This window comes from Carcharhinus amblyrhynchos, chromosome 8 (genome assembly GCF_965287045.1).
Source record: "Carcharhinus amblyrhynchos chromosome 8, sCarAmb.v2.hapA, whole genome shotgun sequence".
Taxonomy (NCBI): Eukaryota; Metazoa; Chordata; class Chondrichthyes; order Carcharhiniformes; family Carcharhinidae; genus Carcharhinus; species Carcharhinus amblyrhynchos.
In genome coordinates this window covers 31796644-31819850 of record NC_137331.1, presented here as the reverse complement: position 1 = coordinate 31819850, position 23207 = coordinate 31796644, and the positions used below count along the sequence as shown (strand labels likewise).

The 23207-nt window shown below is 45.7% G+C and overlaps 1 long non-coding RNA gene across 3 annotated transcripts in view; it reads left to right on the top strand.

The window, feature by feature from the left end:
* Positions 1-3035: 3035 nt before the first annotated feature.
* The window catches only part of LOC145346501 (uncharacterized), a 174356-nt gene continuing 154184 nt past the window's right edge, over positions 3036-23207 (top strand). For 2 of the 3 annotated variants that reach the window (XR_013887701.1, XR_013887703.1), the window contains exons 1-2: positions 3036-3401; positions 15254-15495. This is a non-coding gene — a long non-coding RNA (uncharacterized LOC145346501). The remainder of the gene's footprint in view (positions 3402-15253; positions 15496-23207) is intronic. The other variant, XR_013887702.1, reaches the window with a different exon arrangement.

The window sequence follows — 23207 nt, the reverse complement described above, 5'->3', positions numbered from 1 at the left end:
CTGCCAATGCTTTGCCATTGGGGGTTGGGACAAATATTGAAAAGAACACCAATGAGATTGGGTGGGGGGGTGGGAGTGTAATGATGGTTGGGGGTTAGGCTGGGTGTGTGAATTGAGGGTGGGGGTGGTAAGGGTGGATGTGGATTTGGAGAGGGTAAGGTGGGTATATGGTTTGGAGTGGTAAATGTGGTTGGGGAGGGTGTGGTTTGCAGCAGATTTATGCTTTGGGGTGTGGTTTTGTGGATTTGGGGTGGGGAGTGGAGAGGGTATATGGTTTTGGAGGGGTTGGGTGCGTATGTGGTTAAGGGAGTTGGTGTGGTTTTTGGGGGTTAGGTATGGTTTTGGCAGGTGGGGAGGGTGGGTGTGTGGCTCGGGGGTAAGAGTTTTGGTGGGGGTGGGTGGTTAGTTTAGGCGTTAGGTTTGTGGTTTTGGATCGTAATGTGGTTTTGAGGATGGGGAGAGTTGTTTTGGGGGGGTGTGAATAGGAGAAAGTGTTTCCTCCTTGCATGCATGGAGGGGATAGAAAATGCACCCCACCTCATCCCATCTCAATCCCAACTCAATCCAATTGATCATCCGAGAATGGGCATTAATCGGAGCAGCAGCCTGCCCATTGCATTCTCAGTGTGTGTGAAAGTGTGGTGGTGGGGGCCGCGTGGGCTGGTATTGCGTCCTCTGTGGGGATGGAGGGGGTGAAGCTGCTTTTGCATCTCCTCTGTTTGCATATATGTGGGGGGGGGGGTGGTGGGAATGAGGCTGGTATTGCATTCTGTCTGGGTCGGGGGGGGAGCAGGTATTGATTTGATTTGATTTATTACTGTCACATGTTGGGATACAGTGAAAAGTATTGTTTCTTGCACACTATACAGACAAAGCATACTGTTCATACAGAAAGAAAGGGGAGAGTGCAGATGTAATGATATAGTTAGGATGTAGAGAAAAATCAAATTAAAATAAGGTAGGTCCATTCAAAAGTCTGATGCAACAGGAAAGAAGTTGTTCTTGAGACAGTTGGTCCTCAGACTTCTGTATCATTTTCCCGACAGAAGAAGGTGGAAGAGAGTATGTCCGGGGTGTCCTTAATTAGGCTGGTTGCTTTTCTGAGATAGTGGGAAGTGTAGACAGAGTCAATGGATGGGAGGCTGGTTTGTGTGATGGGCTGGACTCTGTTCACATCTGTTTGTAATTTCTTGTGGTCTTGGACAGAGCTGGAGCCATACCAAGCTGTGATACATCCAGAAAGAATGCTTTCTATGGAGCATCTGTAAAAATTGGTGAGAGTCATAGCTGACACACCAAATTTCCTTAGCCTGAGAAATAGTGGCTTTGGTGAGCTTTCTTAAATATTGTGTTGGCATGGGGGGATCAGAACAGATTGTTGGTGATCTGGACACCTAGAAACTTGAAGTTCATGACCATTTCCACTTCGTCCCTGTTGATGTAGACAACACCGGCATCTCCGCATCATGTAGACAGGGGCATGTCCTCCACTACGCTTCCTGAAGTCAATGACAATCTCCTTCGTTTTGTTGACAATGAGGGAGAGATTATTGTTGCCACACAGTTCACCAGATTCTCTTATCTCATTCCTGTACTCTGTCTCGTAATTGTTTGAGATCCAACCCATTACAGTGGTGTCAACTGTAAACTTGAAAATCGAGTTGGAGGGGAATTTGGCCACACAGTCATAGATGTGTAAGGAGCAGGGTAGGGCACTGAGGCACAGCCTTGTGGGGCACCGGTGTTGAGGATGATTGTGGTGATGGTGTTGTTGCCTTTCCTTACTGATTGTGGTCTGTGTGTTAGGAAGTTCAGGGGCCAAGTCCCAGGTCATGGAGTTTGGAGATGAGTTTTGTGGGAATAATAGTGTTGAAGGCTGAGCTGGAGTTAATAAATCGGAATCTGACATAGATGTCTTTGTTATCCAGGTGTACTGCATCCTCAGTGTGTGTGTTTTTGAGTGTATGGTGGGCATGGGCTTTGATTTGATTTATTGTCACATGTATTAGTATACAGTGAAAAATATTGCTTTTGTGTGCTAAATAGACAAAACATACCGTAGCCTTTAGTGAGACTGTGTGTGTGTGTGTGTGTGTGTGTGTGTGTTGGGGGGTATAGGAGGAGGTGGGCTAGTATTGCATCCTCAGTGAGTGAATGTGAGTGTGGGGAGTGGGCTGGTGTTGCATGCTGCGTGTGTGTGTGTGTGTGTGTGTTTTGTGAGTGGGGGGGAGGAGTGGTGCTGATATTGAACCCTGTGTGTCTGTGTTGTGAGTGAGGGGGGGGGGGCTGGTATTGAACCCTGTGTGTGTGTTGCGAGTGAGGGGGTGGGGGAGATGGTTGGTGGTGCTGGTATTGAACCCTGTGTGTGTGTTGTGAGTGAAGGGGGAGATGGGGACTGGTATTGAACCCTGTGTGCGTTGCGAGTGGGGAAGGAGGCTGATATTGAACCCTGTGTTTGTGTGTGTGTGTGTGTGTGTGTGGTGAGTGGGGTTGGTATTGAAGCCTGTTGTGTGTTGTGGGGGGGGGGGGGGGGGGTGGAGAGGCTGGTATTGAACCCTGTGTGTTGTGAGTTGGGGGGGGCTGGTATTGAACCCTGTGTGTTATGAGTTGGGGGGGGCTGGTATTAAACTGTGTGTGTGTGTGTGTGGTGGGGGTGAATTGGTATTGAACCCTGTGTATTGTGAGTTGGGGGGGGAGCTGGTATTGAACCCTGTGTGTGTGTGAGTGTTGTGTGGGGAGGAGGGCTGTGTGTGTGTGATGGGGGTGAATTGGGATTGAATCCTGTGGGATGGGGGGGCTAGGCTAGTTTTGCACCCTCAGTGATTGTTGTGGGGGGGGAATCTGATATTGAATCCACTGTATGTAGATGATTGTAGCGGGGGGGGGGGGGGGGCGGAGACAGCATTGCACTCCAATGTGCGAGGGACGGAGGGCTGGGGGATGCCGGCGCGCGGATGGGTGTTTCCCCGCTGGCTGCAGTGACGTCAGTCGCTGGCGGCGCCGGGCAACGTTCCATTGACGTCGCGCGAGCTGAAGGCGTGCGAGCACATGGAATAGTGATGGAGGAGCAGCAAGCAGCAGCTAATGCAACCTGGCCTTCTTTGCAAAAAGCACTGGACAAGTAACCCAGCAAGTGTGTAAACGGACAGAACTCGCCGAGCATCCCTTCCACATCTGAAAAGCAACCCCTTCTTTGTCTCCATTTGCAAAGGTGGAGGAGCTGGGAGAGAGAGATGGAATTGTTACAGTTGGCAAGCCATTGCATGTTGCTCTTTTTTAATATGTATCCAGATAAATTGCAACATGCACTTGATCTACAAGGGATGTACCAGGGAAAAACAGCAAGTGGACCTCTGAGATGATCTGGAGTGAGTCTTGAATGTATCAAATTGCTGCTTTGGGTGAGAATCGCGTGTCTGCTGTTTCTTTTGTTTCATTCTCTTAATCTCAAAGTGCCATTATATATAAATATATAAACCTTTGCAGTGATTTACAACAATCTACAGTAACCTTACTGCTTTAAATTCACAAGGTGAATAAAGCTCATGTTTAATGCATTGTTTTCTAGCTCTTTTCCGATGGTTGAACTTGATGGGAGTTTATATTTTGGTCAGGAAGTAGTTTATTTGTTTAACCTGTGAGTTCTCTTTTTTGTTAAAAAGTATATCTCTTCAAATTACAGTCCCTATCTTCCAGGGCCCCCTCTTACAGAATTGCCATTTCACCTTGCTCCTGTTTGCCCTTGTTGTAAACCAAAAAAGAAAAACTTTCCAATGCTGAGTGAAAAAAAAACCCTTGCCTTCCGAAAGTTCCGCAAATTGTTTCCAAGGATTCTTTTGAATCAAAATGCAGAATGTCAGAATTAATGGTTTTGCTCCCCCTTCCCCCAGTGTTTGTATAAAATTCTGTAAGTTTCCAAAGCTGGGAACACTTGTCTCATGGTTCTAGGGGTGGGGGAGGGGAGGTTACTTATTGAAGTAACAGGCTCTTTTAGCGCAGTAAAATTAGATTTCAGTATGTGATTTCAGCCATTTACAGACCAAATGATATAAGATACAAGAATCATGTTGCTTGTTTTAATACAAGATGTGTATTTGTGTAATGGATGAGCTTGGAGTTTATTCCCCTCCTCCAGCTCAGATAGAAGCAGACAGGAGATGATCTATCCAGGAGGCGGTGTTTATAAATTCGTATTTCCTGCATTACCTAACCGTTATCCAGTCCCTGCCTCGGATTGACAGGCGTGCAGTCAAAAGAAACCTCCCCCTCACAGTGTTGCAAATTATATGGAACCCCACTTGAAATCTTTTGGTGCAAAGTGGCAGCAACAGCAGACCCAAAAGGGAAAGTAGGCCACCATTCAATAATGATCTTGTTGCCTTTTCTTGAAGATATTTCAGCTGTATTGCAGACCTGTGAAATAGACATAGCTGAACATACTCTGTATTCTTGGGTGGGGGTGCGCTGGGTACACAACCCTGGTGTTTCCCTGTTTTTTTATTAGTGTCGTAAGTAGTGAAATCCCTCAGTTGCCACACTCCGGCGCCTGTTTGGGTACACTGAGGGAGAGGCACCTAATCACATCTCCCAGACTGTGGGAGGAAACTGGAGCACCAGGAGGAGACCCAGGCAGACACGGGGAGAAAGAATGTGCAAACTCCACGCAGACAGTGATCCGAGCCGGGAATTGAATCTGGGTCCCTGGCGCTGTGAGGCAGCAATGCTAACCATTGTGCCACTGTACTGCCCCACAATGAGGGCAGGAGGTTCTCATCCACTTACTCCTGAAGGATGAAGCTTTTAGGTGTTTCATTGCACTGATTTATGTCACAGTCATATATTGTGCAGCACAACGTTGATTTGATTTATTATTGTCACCTGTATTGAGGTGCAGTGAAAAGTATTGTTTCTTGTACGCTATACAAGCAAAGCATACCATTCATCAGAGTACATAAAGGAGATGGTGCAGAATATAATGTTACAGTCACAGGGTGCCAAGAAAGATCAGCTTAATATAGGGTAAGGCCATTTAAAAGTCTGATGGCAGCAAGGAAGAAGCTGTTTTTGAGTTGGCTGGTACATGATCTCAGACTTTTGTATCTTTCTACCAATGGAAGAAGGTAGAAGAGAATATATCCGGGGAGTGTGAGGTCCTTGATTATGCTGGCTACTTTTCCAAGGCAGCAGGAAGTGTATTCGGAATCAGAGGATGGGAGGCTGGTTTGCGTGATAGACTGGTTACGTTCACAACCCTTTGTAGTTCCTTGGGGTCTTGGGACAGAGCAGGAGTCATAGCAAGCTGTGATACAATCAGAAAGGATGCTTTCTATGGAGCATCTGTAAAAGTTGGTGAGGGGTGTAGTGAACATGTCAAATTTCCTTGGCCTCTTGAAAAAATAGAGGCGTTGGACTTATTTTAACTATAACGTCGGCTGGGAGGGACCTGGGCAGGTTGTTGGTGATCTGGACACCGAGAAACTTGAAGCTCTCTACCATTTCCACTTTATCCCCATTGATGTAGACAGGACACAGTGTGGGTTTGGCTCTAAGTTTCTAAGTCAGTGGTATCTATCTCTGCGACTTCCTGCAACCCTGTGACTACTCATTCTCTAATTCTGGCCTTCTGTGCATTTTTTTCTCCACCACTGATAGCCGTGCCTACGGTTTTCTGAACTCTGAGTTTAGAAGTTCCCGTCCTCCCATTCAGATGGTCCTTATCACTTTGATCAGTTTTTGATCACCCCCAGTACTTTCTGATGTGGCTCAGTATCAAATGTTGTTTGATAACATTCTTGTAAAGCACTTCCATTAAAGGCTTGATGTAGCTAAGAAGTTAATGCTGTTGGAGTTTTGCATCCTATTTAGGATGTTGAAAATTAGCTTTTGTTTTATGTGGGATGTGGGTATTGCTGGCTAAGCCAGCATTTATTGCCCTTGAGAATGTGGTGGAGGGGCGCTTTCTTGAACCACTGCAGTCCTTGGGGTGTAGGTACACCCACATTGCTGTTAGGGAGGGAGTTCCAGGACTTTGACCCGGCGACAGTGAATGAATGGCGATATATTTCCATGTCAGGAGGGGAACCTCCAGGTGGTGATGTTCCCAGATATCTGCTGCCCTCGCCCTTCTAGATGGTAGTGGTGGTTGGTTTGGAGGGTGCTGCCTAAGGAGCCTTGGTGAGTTACCGCAGGGCATTTTGTAGATGGTACACCCTGCTGCCACCATGCATCAGAGGCGGAGGGAGTGAATACTTGTGGAAAGGGTACCAATCAAGTGGGCTCCTTTGTCCTGTTTGGTGTCAAGCTTCTCAAGTGTTGTTAGAGCTGCACTCATCCAGACGAGTGGGGGATATTCCATCACACTCCTGACTTGTGCCCTGTAGATGATGGACAGACTTTGGGGAGTCAGGAGATGGGTTACTCTCCGCAGGATTCTAAGCCTCTGACCTGCTCTTGTAGCCACAGTATTTATGTAGCTGGTTTAGTTCAGATTCTGGTCAATGGTAATCCTCAGGATGTTGATAAGTGCAAGCTAGAAACCTTTAATTCTAAGTTTAGACACATGTGGTTTAAAAAATAACGTTCAAAGGTAGCGAATTGTGATGCAGAGCCCAGGATCAGGATTTGAGTTGTATCTGAATTGCATACCGTGTGTTTTGTTCTGCTAAACTGCCTGCTCTTATCCTTTGGACCAGAGTTAAATGTTTATGCTAACAATGCTCAACATGATATCACTAGCAATGTTTAACTATGCTTTCCCATATCAATGGTTAAATACTGAATTTAACAAATGGGAACAGTAGCCACAAACATTGCGGGCAATTTTGACTATCGCTGTGCTTTCGGGTCAGTTTTTTAGATGAGTTTCACTGGTGAGAAATTGCTCCATAAATCTGAGTTTGTTTAACTTGTGGTATTTGTCAGGTGTGTTTATGGTGCGGCACCCCTGCTTACACAACTCTCTGAAGTGTCACACCCTCTACTTTTGCAACACTTTGTCTGTGATATTACATAGCAATGGGGTTACAATTGTGATCTTTTCAGAATTCTATCCGTGTGGAGTAATTTCAAAGAAAAAAAGCTATGCGTTTATGTAGCACCTTTCATGATCACCGAACGTCACAACGCTTTACTGTACAGTCAGTTACTGTCACTGTGGGGTGGTCAGCGGTTAGCACTGCTGCCCCTCAGTGCCAGGACCCAGGTTTGATTCCCGTCTTGGGTGACTGTATTAGCGAATCTCCCCGTGTCTGCGTGGGATTCCTCCGGGCGCTCTGGTTTCCTCCCACAGTAAAAGGCATGCTGGTTAGGTGCATTGGCCATGCTAAATTCCGCCCTCTGCGTACCCAAACAGACTGTGGAATGTGGGGACTAGGACATTTTCACAATAACTTCATTGCAGTTTTAATGTAAGCTTTCTTGTGACACTAAAATAAACTTACCTAAAAGCCTTAAAATTAAGCACTTTTTAAGTGAATAGAATGGTAGTCCCAGGCAGTGACTAGTGTATGGACACCATGCTAATGGTTTTACTTTGCATTCTATAATAAGTCATGTTCCTTTCCAGTTGTGCTTCGAGTTATTCCATTTATATAGGCAGAAGTGGTTCATATCGAAAGTGATTGCACCATACTCGTATTCTCCGAAACATTGCAAAGAATTCCAAGCAAAAGGAATTATTTTTGTGGATGAAGCAGATGCTGTTCTGGGCAAAATTCCTGAAGCCGTTGAGGCAAGTCTGGGTTTAATGTAGAATCCCTACAGCTCATTAAGCATGCACCAACTCTGTGAAAGAGCATCTTACCCACCCCATCCCATCCCAGTAACTCCATGCACTTACCCCACTAATTCCCCAGCCTCAAAAGTTCATAAGATATAGGAGCAGAACTGGGCCATTCAATCACGGCTGATACGCTCCTAATCCCCATTTTCTTGCCTTCTTCCCGTAACCCTTCAACCCATTACCAATTAAAAATCTGTCTAACTCCTAAATAAATTTACTCACTTTCCCAGCATCGACCACACTTTGGGTTAGCGAATTTCACAGATTCACAATCCACTGGGAGAAGTAGTTTCTCCTCAACTCTGTTTTAAATTTGCTACCCCTTATCCTAAGACTATGATTTCTTGACCTAGAATGCCCCAGAAAAGGAAGCATCTGCTCCACATCTACTTTATCCATACCTTTTATCATTCTGTACACCTCGATTTGAGTTCCCCTCAATCTGCCAAATTCCAGAGGGTATAGCCCTAAGCTGTTCAATCTCTTCCTATGACAAACCCCTCATCTCTGGAATCAATCTAGTGAACCTCCTCTGAACTGCCTCCAATGCCATTACAAATAAGGGGGCCAAAACTTCAGAATGCTCCAGATGTGGCCTTATCAATGCCTTGTATGGTTGCAACAATACTTCCTTACCTTTATATTCTGTTCCTTTAGCTATAAATGCCAGCATTCTATTCACTTACTTTATTATCTGCTGGACCTGCATGCTAGTTTTCTATGACTCATGAACGAGAACACCCAGATCTCTCTGCGTCCCAAGTCTCTCTCCATTTAGATAATAAGTCGCCTTCCTATTTTTCTGACCAAAATGCATGTCCTGACACTTACCCACGTTAAACTCCATCTGCCACATTTTGGCCCCTCTTTACATCTTTGAACATTAAGGGGCAACAAGATACCCGGCAGAAGGGTTTTGAAGAAGCTGGATGCTTGTGGGGGTGGGGGAGAGAGAGAGAGAGGCTGCAGGCAGCAGCTTATTGGCGCACCAAAGTGGAGGTGTCACATCATCCTCTTGACTTTGACCTGGCACTTTGCTGAGTTTCACTCTCTTGGGAAGGTATTGAACACTGAGCAGGCCGCAGGGAGAGTTAATGCTGAATCTTCACTTGCACCGCTCAAATTCCTTGACAGCAATAACAAATTGTAATTATAAAGCATCATTTCATATAGGTAAATGTCCTAGGGTGCTTATGGAGCTCACCATTGTGATGTTGGGATGTGTGCTGAAAAAGAACATTTTAAAGACTTGATTTATTATTATCACATGTGGAATACATTCTTGCTAGCTATATAGACAAAGCATAACATTCATAGAGTGCATAAGGGAGAAGGAAAGGACAAGGTGCAGAATATAGTATTACAGTCATAGCTGGGGTGTGGATAAAGATCAGCTTAATATATGGTAGGGCCATTCAGAAGTCTGGTGGCAGCAGGGAAGAAGCTGTTCTTGAATCGGTTGGTCTGTGTTGCTAGATTGTGGGAAGCTAGGGAGGAAATTGCGGGTCCCCTAGCCGAGGTATTTGAATCATCGATTGTCACGGGTCAGGTGCCTGAGGATTATAGAGTGGCAAATGTTGTGCCTTTGTTTAAAAAGGGCTGCAGGGAAGGCCTGGGAACTACAGGCCAGCGGGCCTTACATCTGTGGTGGGTAAATTGTTGGAAATATTTTGAGAGACAGGATCTACAGGCATTTAGAGTTGCAAGGACTGATTAGGGACCCTCAGTATGGCTCTGAGTGGAAAATCACATCTCACAAATTTGATTGAGTTTTTTGAAGGGGTAACCAAGAAGGTGGATGACGGCAGTGCAGTTGATGTTGTCTACATGGACTTTAGCAAGGCCTTTGACAAGGTACCACATGGTAGGTTGTTGCATAAGGTTAAATCTCACGGGATCCAGGGTGAGGTATGTAAATGGATACAAAATTGGCTTCTGTCGGGTGGTTGTAGAGGGTTGGAGGTTGTGACCAGCGGTGTGCCTCAGGGATCAGTGCTGGGTCCACTGTTATTTTATGTTAATGCTTTGAATGAGCATTTGGGAGGCATAGTTAGTAAGTTTGCACTTGACACTAAGATTGGTGGACAGTGCAGAAAGTTATCTCCAATTGCCATGGGATCTTGATCAGTTGGGCCAGTGGGCTGATGAATGGCAGATGGAGTTTAATTTAGACAAATATGATATGATGCACTTTGGTAGATTGAACCAGGACAGGACTGACTCAGTTAATGGTAGGGCGTTGGGGAGAGTTATAGAACAGAGATCTAGGGGTACATGTTCTTAGCTCCTTGAAAGTGGAGTCACAGCTGGGCAGAGTGGTGAAGAAGGCATTTGGCTTGCTTGGTTTCATTGGTCAGAACATTGACTATAGGAGTTGGAATGCCTTGTTGAAGTTGTACAAGACATTGGTAAGGCCACAGTTGGAATGCTGTGTGCAATTCTGGTCAACCTATTGTAGAAAGGATATTATTAAACTAGGAAAGGTGCAGAAAAGATTTACTAGGATGCTACTGGGACTTGATGGATTGAGTTATAAGGAGAGGCTGGATAGACTGGGACATTTTTCTCTGGAGCGTAGGAGGCTGTGGGATGATCTTACAGAGGTCTATAAAATAATGAGGGGCACAGATCAGCTAGATAGTCAATATCTTTTCCCAAAGGCAGGGGAATCTAAAACTAGGGGACATAGGTTTAAGGTGAGAGGGCAGAGATACATAAGTGTCCAGGGGGCAGTTTTTTCAGACAGAGGGTGGTGAGTGTCTGGAACAAGCTGCCAGAGGTGGTAGTAGAGCCGGGTACAATTTTGTCTTTTAAAAAGCATTTAGATCGTAAAATGAGTACGATGGGTACAGAGGGATATGGGCCAAATGCGGCCAATTAGGATTAGGTTAAGGCTTTTTTCAAAAAAAAGGGCGGCATGGACAAGTTGGGCCGAAAGGCCTGTTTCCATACTGTAAACCTCTCTGACTCTATGTTCTCAAATGTTTGTATCTTTTTCCCGACAGAAGAAAGTGGAAGGGAGAATGTCTGGTCTGTGTGCGGCCCTTAATGATGCTGGCTGCTTTTCTGAGGAAGCGGGAAATGTAGGCAATCAGTGGATGGGAGGCTGGTTTGCGTGATGGACCAGGCTACATTCACAACCCTTTGCAGTTTCTTACAGTCTTGGGCAGAGCAAGAGCCCACACCAAGCTGTGAAACAATCAGAAAGAATGCTTTCTATGTCATATCTGTAAAAGTGGATTTCTGTAGTGGGTATGCCAAATTTCCTTTCTATTTGTATTTTCTCCCGACAGAAGAAGGTGGAAGAGAGCATGTTCGGGGTGCTTGGGGTCCTTGATTATTCTGGCTGCTTTTCCGAAACAGCGGGAAGTGTAGATGGAGTCAGTGGGTGGGAGGCTGGTTCGTGTAATGGACTGGGCTTCGTTCACACCCGTTTGTAGTTTCTTGCGGTAAAAGGAGGGGTGGTTGGGGGTCGGGGGGTGGGGGGGGTGATTTCTAGAGTTTTGTGGTCCTCAGGGACTAAAGGTATGGTCGGCCAGTGGGTGTGAACAAATATCCAAGAGGTAAGCAGAGGGGTAGATTTCATCACGGGCTGAATGCTGGAACGGGTAACGTAGGGAAATGAGCGAGACCATGGTGAGTGGTGCCGGCTAGGATAATGACAACGGAGCAGAAGTTAATGCTGGCTGGAGGTTGAGAACCTGGTTAAGTTAGTGTTCGAGCAGTTGACCCTGGAGATGATGTAAGCTTGGATTGTGGGGGTTGGGGACAGATTCAGCAGCCAATAAGCTGGGCCAGTGGTGGACACTGGCGCTATTCCGGCGATCCAGCAACAGGAGGTCTTTATGACGGAGAGGATAGGGAATCTGACGCTCAGCAAACAAGCTCAAGTTCAAAACTGACCAATACAATTCAACCTGTGCCAGCAGTCAGGGTGGGGGAATGGGGCGGAGTTTGCAACAGGGCCAGAGGCAATGGGAAAGGTCTTCCTGATGTTTAATTGGAGGAAATTGCCCAACATTCGGTTCTGAATGAGCCACAGACAGTTAACACTGAGACAGTGGAGGAGTTGAGAGTGATAGTGAGGCAAAACTGGGGGGAAGGGGGTGTTGGGGGGGTATGGGGGATGGCTGAACAGACACATGGAGATGGAAACGTGGTGAATGTAAAGTCACTAAGGGTTTCCATGTCTGGCCTAGCTTATGGTCAGCCACGGTCAGACCAGACTTCCCTCTCAGACCTGTCAGCTTTGGGATCCACACGTGAACCTAGGCTGGAATTATATGACCACGGAGATCCGGAAGCAAAGATTGTTCCATCTGGAATCAAGCCATCCCCTTAGGATGGTGTCCAGAGAGGCAAATACAGTTTGTTTTCTGATGGGATCTGACAGGCCCCTCCCTTAGTTGGGGTAAAAATGTCCAGGTCTCTGGACATCATTTTGGTGGGAACCTATCAGTATACTCAAAATGAATGCACCTATCCCTGACTGGATAAGATATTATCAGAGGCCTGGGGCTGACATGCCATGCCACCTTTTCTGGATGCATTAACCATGGTTTTTCAGATCCACAGCGCTTGAGTTGCACCCATAATTCCTCCTTCCTTGCATCCTCTCAACCCCCCGCCAAACATCAGTAGGGTTAGGAGTTTTTGGGAACCAATCTTCCTCCGAATGACTGGAGGACTTGAAACGTTTGGCGCTCGTTGTTTCTCGCACACTCTACATACTTTCTGTGTGACTGAGTTAAACCAAGTCACTTTTACATTGCCATGAAGGGAAATGTTGATAATTTTGTGGTAGCCTGCAGTCATATATGGGTTATGAAACGTCTGGAGGGCCTCTGAAGAATTTCAGATGCCGTGTGCGGACTCATTATTTACACAGATAAAGAGGGGTGAGAAGGTGCATTCTTGTGGCTTGGTATTGCCGGCTTATTTTTATGGATTTCAGAATATCACGTGCGATTATTTGAATAAAGGGGAAAGGTGCATGTATATATTTAGTTGTTGTGGGTAGCAAATCGGGCTTCTGTTGCGGTTAAAATATGCTAAAGGATCAAGGGCTGATAATGTTAATGAAAACAATCACTCTATACTTGGAGTCTTTCCACATCTCCTGAGCAGCCTTCCTGTGCTAGCATTGCTCTAGTGTGCTCTTTTGATTATTTCTACCTTTCTTCACTCTGCGATTTTCTTTTCAAGCAAACACCTTGTGAAGTAAAACAAATTTCCTCTGATCAGGTACAGTACGATTAGATTCAATGAACTGCCTCATGGTCCAACTGGATGTTTAAAATGGCGAACAGTTTCACTCCCTGACATGGATCTCCACTCACTCAATGAGCACAGAATTCATCCCAAAGTGAAAACTGTCTTAGCTTTTTGTCGTGTTCTCTCCTTTAACGAAGGCCAAATACGGTCCCTTGAGCCTACTCTGCCATTTAATAAAATCGTGCCTGAACTCCTGCATCAATCCCACGTTCCCATCCTGTTGCCTTGTGGCTGTTGGTATCTTTCCATCTGCAAAAGGTAATGGACATGTAGCAAATCCATTGGTGGGAGTTGTAGCCTCGTATGGTGCAGTTCTGCTGATAGCGAAGAGACCAGTTGTGGGAGGCGGGCTCTGCCTGAGGTATCATTTGCATCACAGAATTCTTACAGTGCAGAAGAGGCCATTTCGCCCACTGAGTCCACATCGACCCTGTGACAGTGTGTCTCAGTGTCTCAGTAATCTCTAAACTGTCTGTGCTTTATATGCTCTGTCTGAGGCCAGAACTCTCCATTCACTGACGAAGAGGCAGTCCCCTCGAAAGCTTGTGAGTATTATCAAATAAATCGGTTGGACTAAAACCTGGTGTTGTCAGACATTTTACAGTGTGTCTCACCCAGGCCCCCTCCCCGTCATCCCACACGTTTCCCATGGCTGGTCCATCTAACCTGCACACCTTGCAATACTAAGGAACAATTTAGCATGGCCAATCCACCTAACCCACACATCTTTGGACTGTGGGAGGAAACCGGAGTCCCCACAGGCAATAGGGAGAATGTGCAAACTGCACATAGTCACCCAAGGCTGGAATTGAACCTGGGTCCCTGGAACTATATGGCAGCAATGCTAACCAGTATGCCACTGTGCCACCCATTGTGAGGTGGTTACAGGGTATCACTATGGGTTGCAGTTTTCAGTGTTGGCGCCTAGTGTGCAGCTCCTGCTGTGCTCAAGGCCGCAAGGAACTACAAAAGGTTGTGAACGTAGCTGAATCCATTACGCAAACCAGCCTCCCATCCACTGACTCTGTCTACACATCCCACTGCCTCGGCAAAGCAACCAGCTTAATCGAGGACCCCAGACATTCTATTTTCCACCTTTTTCCTTTGGGAAAAAGATACAAAAGTCTGAGGTCACGCACCAACTGTTTCAAGAACAGCTTCTTCCCTGCTGCTGTCAGGCTTTTGAATGGATTTACCTTGCATTAGGTTGATCTTTCTCTACCCTAGCTATGACTGTAACACTACGTTCTGCACTCTCTTGTTTCCTTCTCCATGAACGGTATGTTTTGCTTGTATAGCACGCAAGAAACAATATTTTTCAATATGTTAATACATGTGACAGTAATAAATCAGATCAAATCACCAATGGCAATGTTGCTGTTTCCCTCTGTCTTCAGCTAAGTTCTCATCAAATGTGAAAATCAATGTTTAGGGCCTCCATGTCACACTTGCAAGCATCCTTGTGCATCTGACTGGCTAAAGACCCTTGGGAATGTATCTCTTCCATCTCAGGCTCATGCTAAGCAAATGAAGTTGCCTCTGTTAGATGAGTGCCAACATAGTTGGGAAATTGACCTTTTGAGAAGACTGCCACATTTAAGCTTTTGCCCATGTCATTCTAGATGGCAGTGGTTGTGGGTTTGCAAGGTGAGGTTCCTGCAGTGCGTTTTGTAAATGGTACACACAGCTACCACTGTGTGTCAATGGTGGAGGGAATGAATGTTTGTGGATAGGGTGCCAGTTGTGTGGGCTGCTTTGACCTGGATGCTATCAAGCTTCTTGAGTGTTGTTTGGCAAATAACATCTGTCAGCATGCAAGTAAAATCCAATCGTGTCATCTCGCAATAAATGCAAAAGCATGGAACTCATTACAGACCGTTTCATTGGCACATTATCTCAAAGTGAAACCATTCACGCCACTGCCTTATCCTAAGTCTCCCCAATACGTTTGCAATTAAATTATCACCATCTGAGGACACACAAAGTGACATATGGGTAGAAGCAGCACTGATTTCACCTAGCTAAGTACTGCATGGTAATGTACAGTGATTGTACAAGGGATACACTGAGCTGCTCTGGAATAAGCTGATCATGGACTGACTGGAAAGCAATAATACCTCCTCATACACATGGTTTTAATGGAATACAATATGTGTTTGAAGTCAACAGACTGTAACTAATTTCATATGATCTTTTCAGATTTAAAAGTCTTTAAGAAGCAAATCATGAGAGGGACAGGTCACGTTGGAGGAATGGAAACAGGAACGAGATAGAGAAATTGCTGGACAATCTCAGCAGGTCTGACAGCATCTATGGAGAGAAAGGATTGAATCAATGCTTGAAGTGTGGATGACCAATCATCAGACCGGCCTTCAAAGGAAAACGGATTTGCAGCTAGGACTTTTTCTGAAGGATGTGTATTAAAGACTTCCTGACAAGAGGTAAGACATATTTGTTGCCCTCTTGAGCTCCCCGTGTTTGCGGGGAATGTTGTATGTGTCATTTGGTTGGGGTGGTACACCAGACCGAATTTCAAAGCAGCGCAGTATATGACAGAACTGGATAACATGGTGTATCTTTCCGAACAATGACATACTTGTTTCGTTTGTTAAAAAAACTGGCAGCCTATGTCTTAACGATATTTTCCTCATCGTAGCGAGGGATACTTCGAGGTTGTTTTCTGTTGCAAGTGCCCAGTTTCAGTATCAAGTGCTTGTCCCGATCTTGTCAGGTGAAGCAATTTTAGCCACTTCTCTTAACATGCCTCTACTTTCTCAGAAGAGTAAGGGAAGTTGGCATGTCCGGTGTGACTTTCACCAACTTTTACAGATGCACCATAGAAAACATTCTTGCTGCTTGTATCATGGCTTGGTATGGCTCCTGCCCTGCCCAAGACCACAAGGAACTACAAAAGGCTGTGAGTGTAGCCCAATCCTTCGTGCAAACCAGCCTCCCATCCGTAGTCTCTGTCTACACTTCCCGCTACCTTGGCAAAGCAGCCAGCATAATTCAGGATCCCACGAAGCTCGGACATCCTCTCTTCTACCTTCTTCTATCAGGAAAAAGATACAAAAGCCAGAGGTCACGTACCAACCGACTCAAGAAAAGTTTCTTCCCTGCTGCCATCAGACTTTTGAATGGATCTATTTTGCATTAAGGTAATCTTTCTCTACTCCCTAGCTATGACTGCAACACTACATTCTGCACTCTCTCCTTTCCTTCTCAATGAGCGGTATGCTTTGTCTGTATAGTGCAGAGGAAACAATACTTATCACTGTATATTAATTCGTGAAATTAATACATTAAAACGCCTTAGCTGTGACCTTAGAGTGCACTCTTCCTATGTTTAGTGTGACAGTTCACTGCTGTGGCCTTCCTGACACTGATTCATTCAATCTGTCATCTCCAACCCACTAGGAAGTTGATTGAACAGATCCAATGTTATTTTGCAGACAAACTTTATCTCCAGTGGATAGGTGGGATCGGGATAGCACTGCCTGAGAGGGTGATGGAGCAGAGATAATTGAATACACACCTGTACAGAGAGAATCTGCAAGGCTGTGGGGAAGCTGCAGGGAGCGGGATTGGCGCAATGGCTGTTGTGGAGAGCTGGCACAGTGGAGCTAAATGGCCTTGTGTGCTGTGCCATTTTATACTCAGTGGCGAGATAGTTATTATTGTTACAGGTTTGTGTCCATGCATGTGCTATACGCTACATGCATGCACGTGTATATGTGTGCGCGTTCCACACACACGGAACCCTGGTGCCGTTGGCATATTGTACATTGCAGTGGATTCACTGGTTTGTTGGTGTTATGCCACTCAGTCGTTGGCTGTCCCCCGATTTGAGGTTGACCTCTCTTTGGAGCCTTAATGTGACTGAACAAGTCAATTCCCCACCCACAGACCTTTGGGCACCCAGGGCGGGAGATCCCGTGAGATTGTGGGATCCAGAGTGCTGGCTTTTAATTCATTTCCTTAACTTTCCCTGCGACTGCTCAGACTCACCATTTAGATGTGACTGAAAGTGGGGCACCGTTTGATGGACAAGTTGTCTTCATTTTGACCAGTGGTTGGCAAGCTGGATAGCATGGTGGTGCAATGATTAGCACCACTGTTTCACAGTGCCAGGCACGCAGGTTCGATTCTGGCCTCGGGTCACTGTCTGTGTGGAGCTTGCACTTTCTTATTGTATCCGCGTGGGTTTCCTCCAGGTGCTCCAGTTTCCTCCCGCAGTCCAAAGTTGTGCAGGTTAGGTGGATTGGCCATGCTGAATTGCCACTTAGTGTCTCATGGTGTGTAGGTTAGATGGGTTAGCCATGGGAAATGTGTGGGGGAGAGGGCCTGGATGTGATACCCTGCCAGAGAGTCAGTGCAGACACGATGGGCTGAATGACCTGCATTGTCCTCCTAGTTAATCATATCCATATTGCCATACTTCAAGAAGAGCTTTACAGCACACCTGCACAGCGGTCAGTTGCTGTTGGCACCAATGGGCCCACGAAACCACTGGTTAATTTACCATCTAGGTGTGTAAGGGAAGGGCTGAATAATCAGCAGCACCTAGTCAGGAATTTCCTGATATAATTAGTATTTTTTTCAGGCAGGAGGTGGTTTCTGGAGAAGCTCAGCTGAATAACGTCTTAATTGCCCATAAGGCTTTTTCACAGTAACTTCATTGCAGTGTTAATGTAAGCCTACTTGTGACACCAGTGATTCAGCTAAATATGCAGACTCCAATGTTCCTGATGGAGATTGCATGTTTTCTCTTGTTTACCTGCTGTTGCTGTTGTTAAGGGCTCTCCCTTGAGCCTGATGGGTTGCTGAACTCTCCATCAACACATGTCAGAAAGATGTAAGCTAATATTATTTCACTCTGAAGCTGTTGCCTTATCTTAAGGTGGTAACGCTTTGAGCTCCCACCAAGTTTTATTACATTTCAGCTCTATGTGGCAGGCCGATAAATCTCTGTCCCGCGCCGTACCTATCTTTGAGACGTGTTAGGGCGATACAGATCAAAGCTGCAGTGTTGTTCGTGGCTTCTTGTCAAGACTGCCTTCAGGGGAGGAGGTTTTAAAGGCAGCGCGGTATTCATTGCTCTTGCGAGTTTTAACTCTGCTTTCTGAATTCAAAATCTGTCAGTGCTTTTTGGCACATTTTGTGAAGAATTGGTATCACGCCATTGGTCGTGTGTGACAGTCTGAAATGTGTCATTCAGGTTGATGTGATAAGCTGGCATTGCTTTTCATTGAGCAAGTTTGGCGTTATTGAGAAGGCTGGATAATTGGTACCAAGTTATCTGTTGTAGTAACCATCTTCAGCCTCTTCTAAGCAGCTAATTTAGATGTGTTTTTTCGTATATATTCATGAGATGTGGGTGTTGCTGGCTAGGCCAGCATTTGTTGCACATCTCTAATTGCCCTTGCGAAGGTGCTGGTGAGCTGCTTTTTTGAATTGCCACAGTCGGCATGCTGTAGGTGCACCCACAGTGCTGTTAGGGAGGGAGTTCCAGGATTTTGACCCAGCGACAGTGATGGAATGACGATATGTTTCCAAGTCAGGATGGTGAGTAACTTGGAGAGGTGGTGTTCCCAGGTTTCTGTTGCCTTTGTAGATGTTCGTAGTCGTGGGTTTGGGAAGTGCTTTTGTAGGAGCTTAGCAAATTCTTGCAGTGCATCTTGTAAGTGGTCTGCCACTGTGTGTCGGAGATGGAGGGAGTAGATGTTTATGGTTGGGGTGCCAATCAAGCTGGCTACTTTGTCCTGGATGGTTTTGAGGTTCCTGTTGGAGTTGGACTCATGTAGGCAAGTGGAGAACGTTCTGTCACATTCCTGACTTGTGCCTCATCCTCCTCTTTCTTGTCTACAGTGCTGTTTTTGAGATTGCTGTCTTTAAGTCAATTGGGCAATGGCAACCATCTTGGGAGCTTAAATCTTAACAGTATATATATGTTTCTGAAGAAACCAGCCTTTTTATTGATCCAAGAACATGTTGGTTTGCACCTTGTACAACAGCAATTTACATTGTGGTGAGGCGATGGCCTCGTGGTATTATTGCTAGACTGTTAATCCAGAAACTCAGCTAACGTACTGGGAACCTGGGTTCGAATCCCGCCACAGCAGTTGGTGACATTTGAATTCAATAAAAAATACCTAAAAATATACTGACGGCCGTGAAACCATTGTCGATTGTCGGAAAAACCCACCTGGTTCACTAATGTCTTTTAGGGAGGAAATCTGCCCTCCTTACCTGGTCAGGTCTGTAGAGGACAGCAGTGGCTCTCAACTGCTCTCTGACGTAGCCTAACAAATCCCTCAGTTCAAGGGCAACTAAGGATGGGCAACAAATGCTGGCCAGCCAGCAACACCCACGTCCCACAATAAAAAAAAATAGTACCTGCGATGGAATGAAAAATCCCAGGGTGTTCCTGAGGAACATTAATGACAAAATGTGACATTGGGTCCTGTTGGCCATATTTGGTCAGATGACCAAAAGCTTGGTCAAAGCGGTAGTTTTAAAGATTGTCTGGAAGGTGGGAGAGGTGTAGGAAGTAAATTCCGGAGGGAGGGGGCCTGGGCAATCACCGACTGCTGAGCAGTTAAAATCAGTGATGCAGGCTATGATGTAGGAAATTCTACGTCGCAATGGTGTGTAACTATGTGTCTTGATTGGCAAAGACTTGTCCTTCCGCCTCCACCCCTTACTAGTGTAGCCGTGTGCCCCCCCTGCTGCCCCACCCTGTACCTCTCCCTGCAATTATGGAGAACCCAGCTCGCCTGTGGAAGGATTTGCGCGGGTTGGTAGCCTTGACGCCCAGGTCCTGTCGTGTTGCTTTTTCGGTTTTACCCCCGATATCACTGTCCCACAGCTGAACTTGTGAGGAGGATTGTGGAAGATCCACTGGGCTATTTGCCCACTATTCAGTTTGGATTGTGTCTCTCTCATGGCACACTTACTGTCGGGGGCAATTTGTATGTTTATAAAAATGTTGCACAACATACACAGCACATTGGCTAAAATGTAATTAATGCCACAGTATGTTGATACCAGTATAGAAACTAAAGTAAGTAGTTTGACAGCACTGTAATTATCTCGTACCTTGGTGAAGTGATTTGTTTTATACAAAGAGGAGTGTTAGTACAGTTATTGTTACGGCATCCATCCAGCTCTAACCAACCCATAATTACCGTGTTTTCTCCAAGCAATGGCAACTAATACAGTAGTTCATTAATTAGTGATGGGATTAGTTAGTGTGGCTTTTCCGTTCATTATATGTTGTGCAATTTAGATTGCATAAGGTAGGAGTGCAGTTTTTTTCATTCTGACAAAGAATTTGAAGTTGAGTATTAATGATAGCAATCAAGACTTACATACTTGCCCATAGCACACAGAGTGTGTTGGCTTGGTTTAGTTGCAGGAGCGCTCACCTCTGTGACAGGGATTTCTGGTTCCAGTCCCACGCAAGGCTTTGACAATGTAATCCAGGCAGTCGCTCCAGTGCAGTACTGATGGAATGAGGTGCATATTTGAGGTGCTGACTTTTGGACAAGATATTAAAATTGAGGCTCTGTCTGTTTTTCTCAGTGAAGATGTGAAAGACCCCATAGCACTACTTAAAGAAGATCGGGGGGTTGGCCTGGATAATACTTATTCCTCCATTGGGGCGGCACAGTGGTTAGCACTGCTGCCTCACAGATCCAGGGACCTGGGTTCAATTCCTGGTTTGGGTCACTATCTGTGCAGGGTTTGCACATTCTCCCCGTGTCTGCATGGGTTTCCTCCGGGTGCTCTGGTTTCCTCCCACAGTCCAGAGATGTGCGAGTTAGGTTGACTGGCCGTGCTAAATTGTCCCCGGATGCGTAGGTTAAAGGGATTAGCAGGGTAAATATGTGGACTGACGGAGATAGGATCTGGGTGGGATTGTTGTTGGTGCAGATTAGATGGGCCAAATGTCCCCCTTCTTCACAGTAGGGTTTCTATGATTACAGACCATTCCCTGTCTAAGCTGATTGTCACATTTTCTACATTACAGAGCTTCAAAAGTGATTCATTGGCTGTAGAATGTTTTGGGACATCCTGAGTTTGTCAAAGGCCCTTTATAATACATTTTTTCTCTAATATTCTCACTACTGCTCAAGTTGCTGTTACATCGATATGTACTGTTCCATTGCCAGTACAGCCTCTGGCAAGTGGCTGAATCTTCCTGATGGATAGGGTCTTTGTTGCATCCCTGATCCAGGCCTTTGATTCCCCAGGAGTATGGGGGGGCACAGAACAGCTCGGCAATTTCAGGGATCTGCCAAAGGATCTTTGATGTTGCTAAGCAGTGTATTGTGCCAGAGATCACAATTGCTCTATTTGTGTGTGTCTAAATGATGGATTGCAGCAGAGGGGAGGGTATGGGTTAGTGGTGTCGCTGGACAATTAATCCAGAAACTCAGCTAACGTTCTGGAGACCTGGGTTCGAATCCCACCATGGCAGATGGTGGGATTTGAATTCTGTACAGAAAATTTGGAATTAAGATTCTACCGGTGACCGTGAAACCATTGTCGATTGTCGGGAAAAACCCATCTGGTTCACTAATGTCCTTTAGGGAAGGAAATCTCTGTCCTTACCTGGTCTGGCCTACATGTGACTCCAGAGTCACAGCAATGTGGTTGACTCTCAACTGCCCTCTGCCAATCCCTTGTTCGATAAATGCTGGCCAGCCAGTGATGCTCATGTCCCTTGAACGAATAAACTAAAATTGTTTGCAGTAGCTAGTGGGATGCCACAGGGATCGGTACTGGGACCTCAGCTATTCACAGTATATATTAATTATTTGGATGAGGGAACAAAATGTAACATCTCAAAGTTTGCATATGATAACAAGTTGAGTGGGAGAGTGAACTGTGACGAGGATGCAGAGATCCTTCAGAATAATCTGGACAAGTTGAGTGAGTGGGCAAATCAATGGCAGATGCAGTATAATTTGGATAAATGTAAGGTTATTCACTTGAAAGCAAAACAAGAAGGCAGATTACTATCTGAATGCTTGTAAATTGGGAGAGGGGAGTGTGGGACTGGGTGTCCTTGTGCACCAGTCACTGAAGATAAGTATGCAGGCGCAGCAGGCAGTAAAGAAGGCAAATGGTATGTTGGTCTTCATTGCCAGAGATTTCGCGTACAGGAGCATGTTATTGCACTTATATAGGGCCTTGGTGAGGCCACACCTAAAGAACTGCGTGCAGTTTTGGTCTCATTTTCTGAGGAAGGATGTTCTCGATCTCATGGGAGCGCAGCAAAGGTTTACCAGGCTGATCCCGGGGAAGGTGGGACTGATGTCTGAGGAGAGATTGACGAGGTTAGGATTGTTTTCGCTGGAGTTCAGACGAATGAGGGAGGGATCTCATAGAGATTTATAAAATTCTAGCAGGGCTAGACAGGGTGGATGCAGAGAGAATATTCCCGATGGTGGGGGAAGTCCAGAACCACGAGTCACAGTCTGAGAATACAGGGTAGACCATTTAGAATGGAGCTGAGGAAACATTTCTTTACCCAAAGTATGGTGAGCCTGTGGAATTCATTACCTCATGAAGTAATTGAGGCTAAAACATTGAATGTATTCAAGAGGCGGCTGGATATAGCATATGGGGCAAATGGAACTAAAGTTTATGGGTGAAAAGCAGGATTTGGATGTTGAGTTGGACGATCAGCCATGATTGTGATGAATGGCGGAGCAAGCTCGAAGGGCAAATGGCCTCCCCGTGCTCCTATCTTCTATGTTTCTATGTATGATTATTTTCCATTCCTTGTGATTGACGCTAGGAAGGGCCTATTTGTTGCCCTGGCTGCTACTTGAGCCCTTGCCATCCAGTGGTGTTGGTGCTCCCATGATGGTTGGACAGTGCCCTTCTCAGTCATACTTGCTCAATAGCGGCCTCCACCTGACTGCAGATTAATTTTTCACCACCCCAAACTGCTTCCCCGCTTGGAGATTGGTACCATTGACATCTTAGTAAAGGCCCATTCAGTGAACTTCAGACTTTCCTTACCTTAATGTTGCTGAGGTGGAGCTATTTACACGTCATTGATTGAAGCTAGCGCTTTGAGGTATTGAATCCCAAGGGAGAGAATTCCTTGAAAGCAGGGAGTGTGATTGAATGGGAAGAG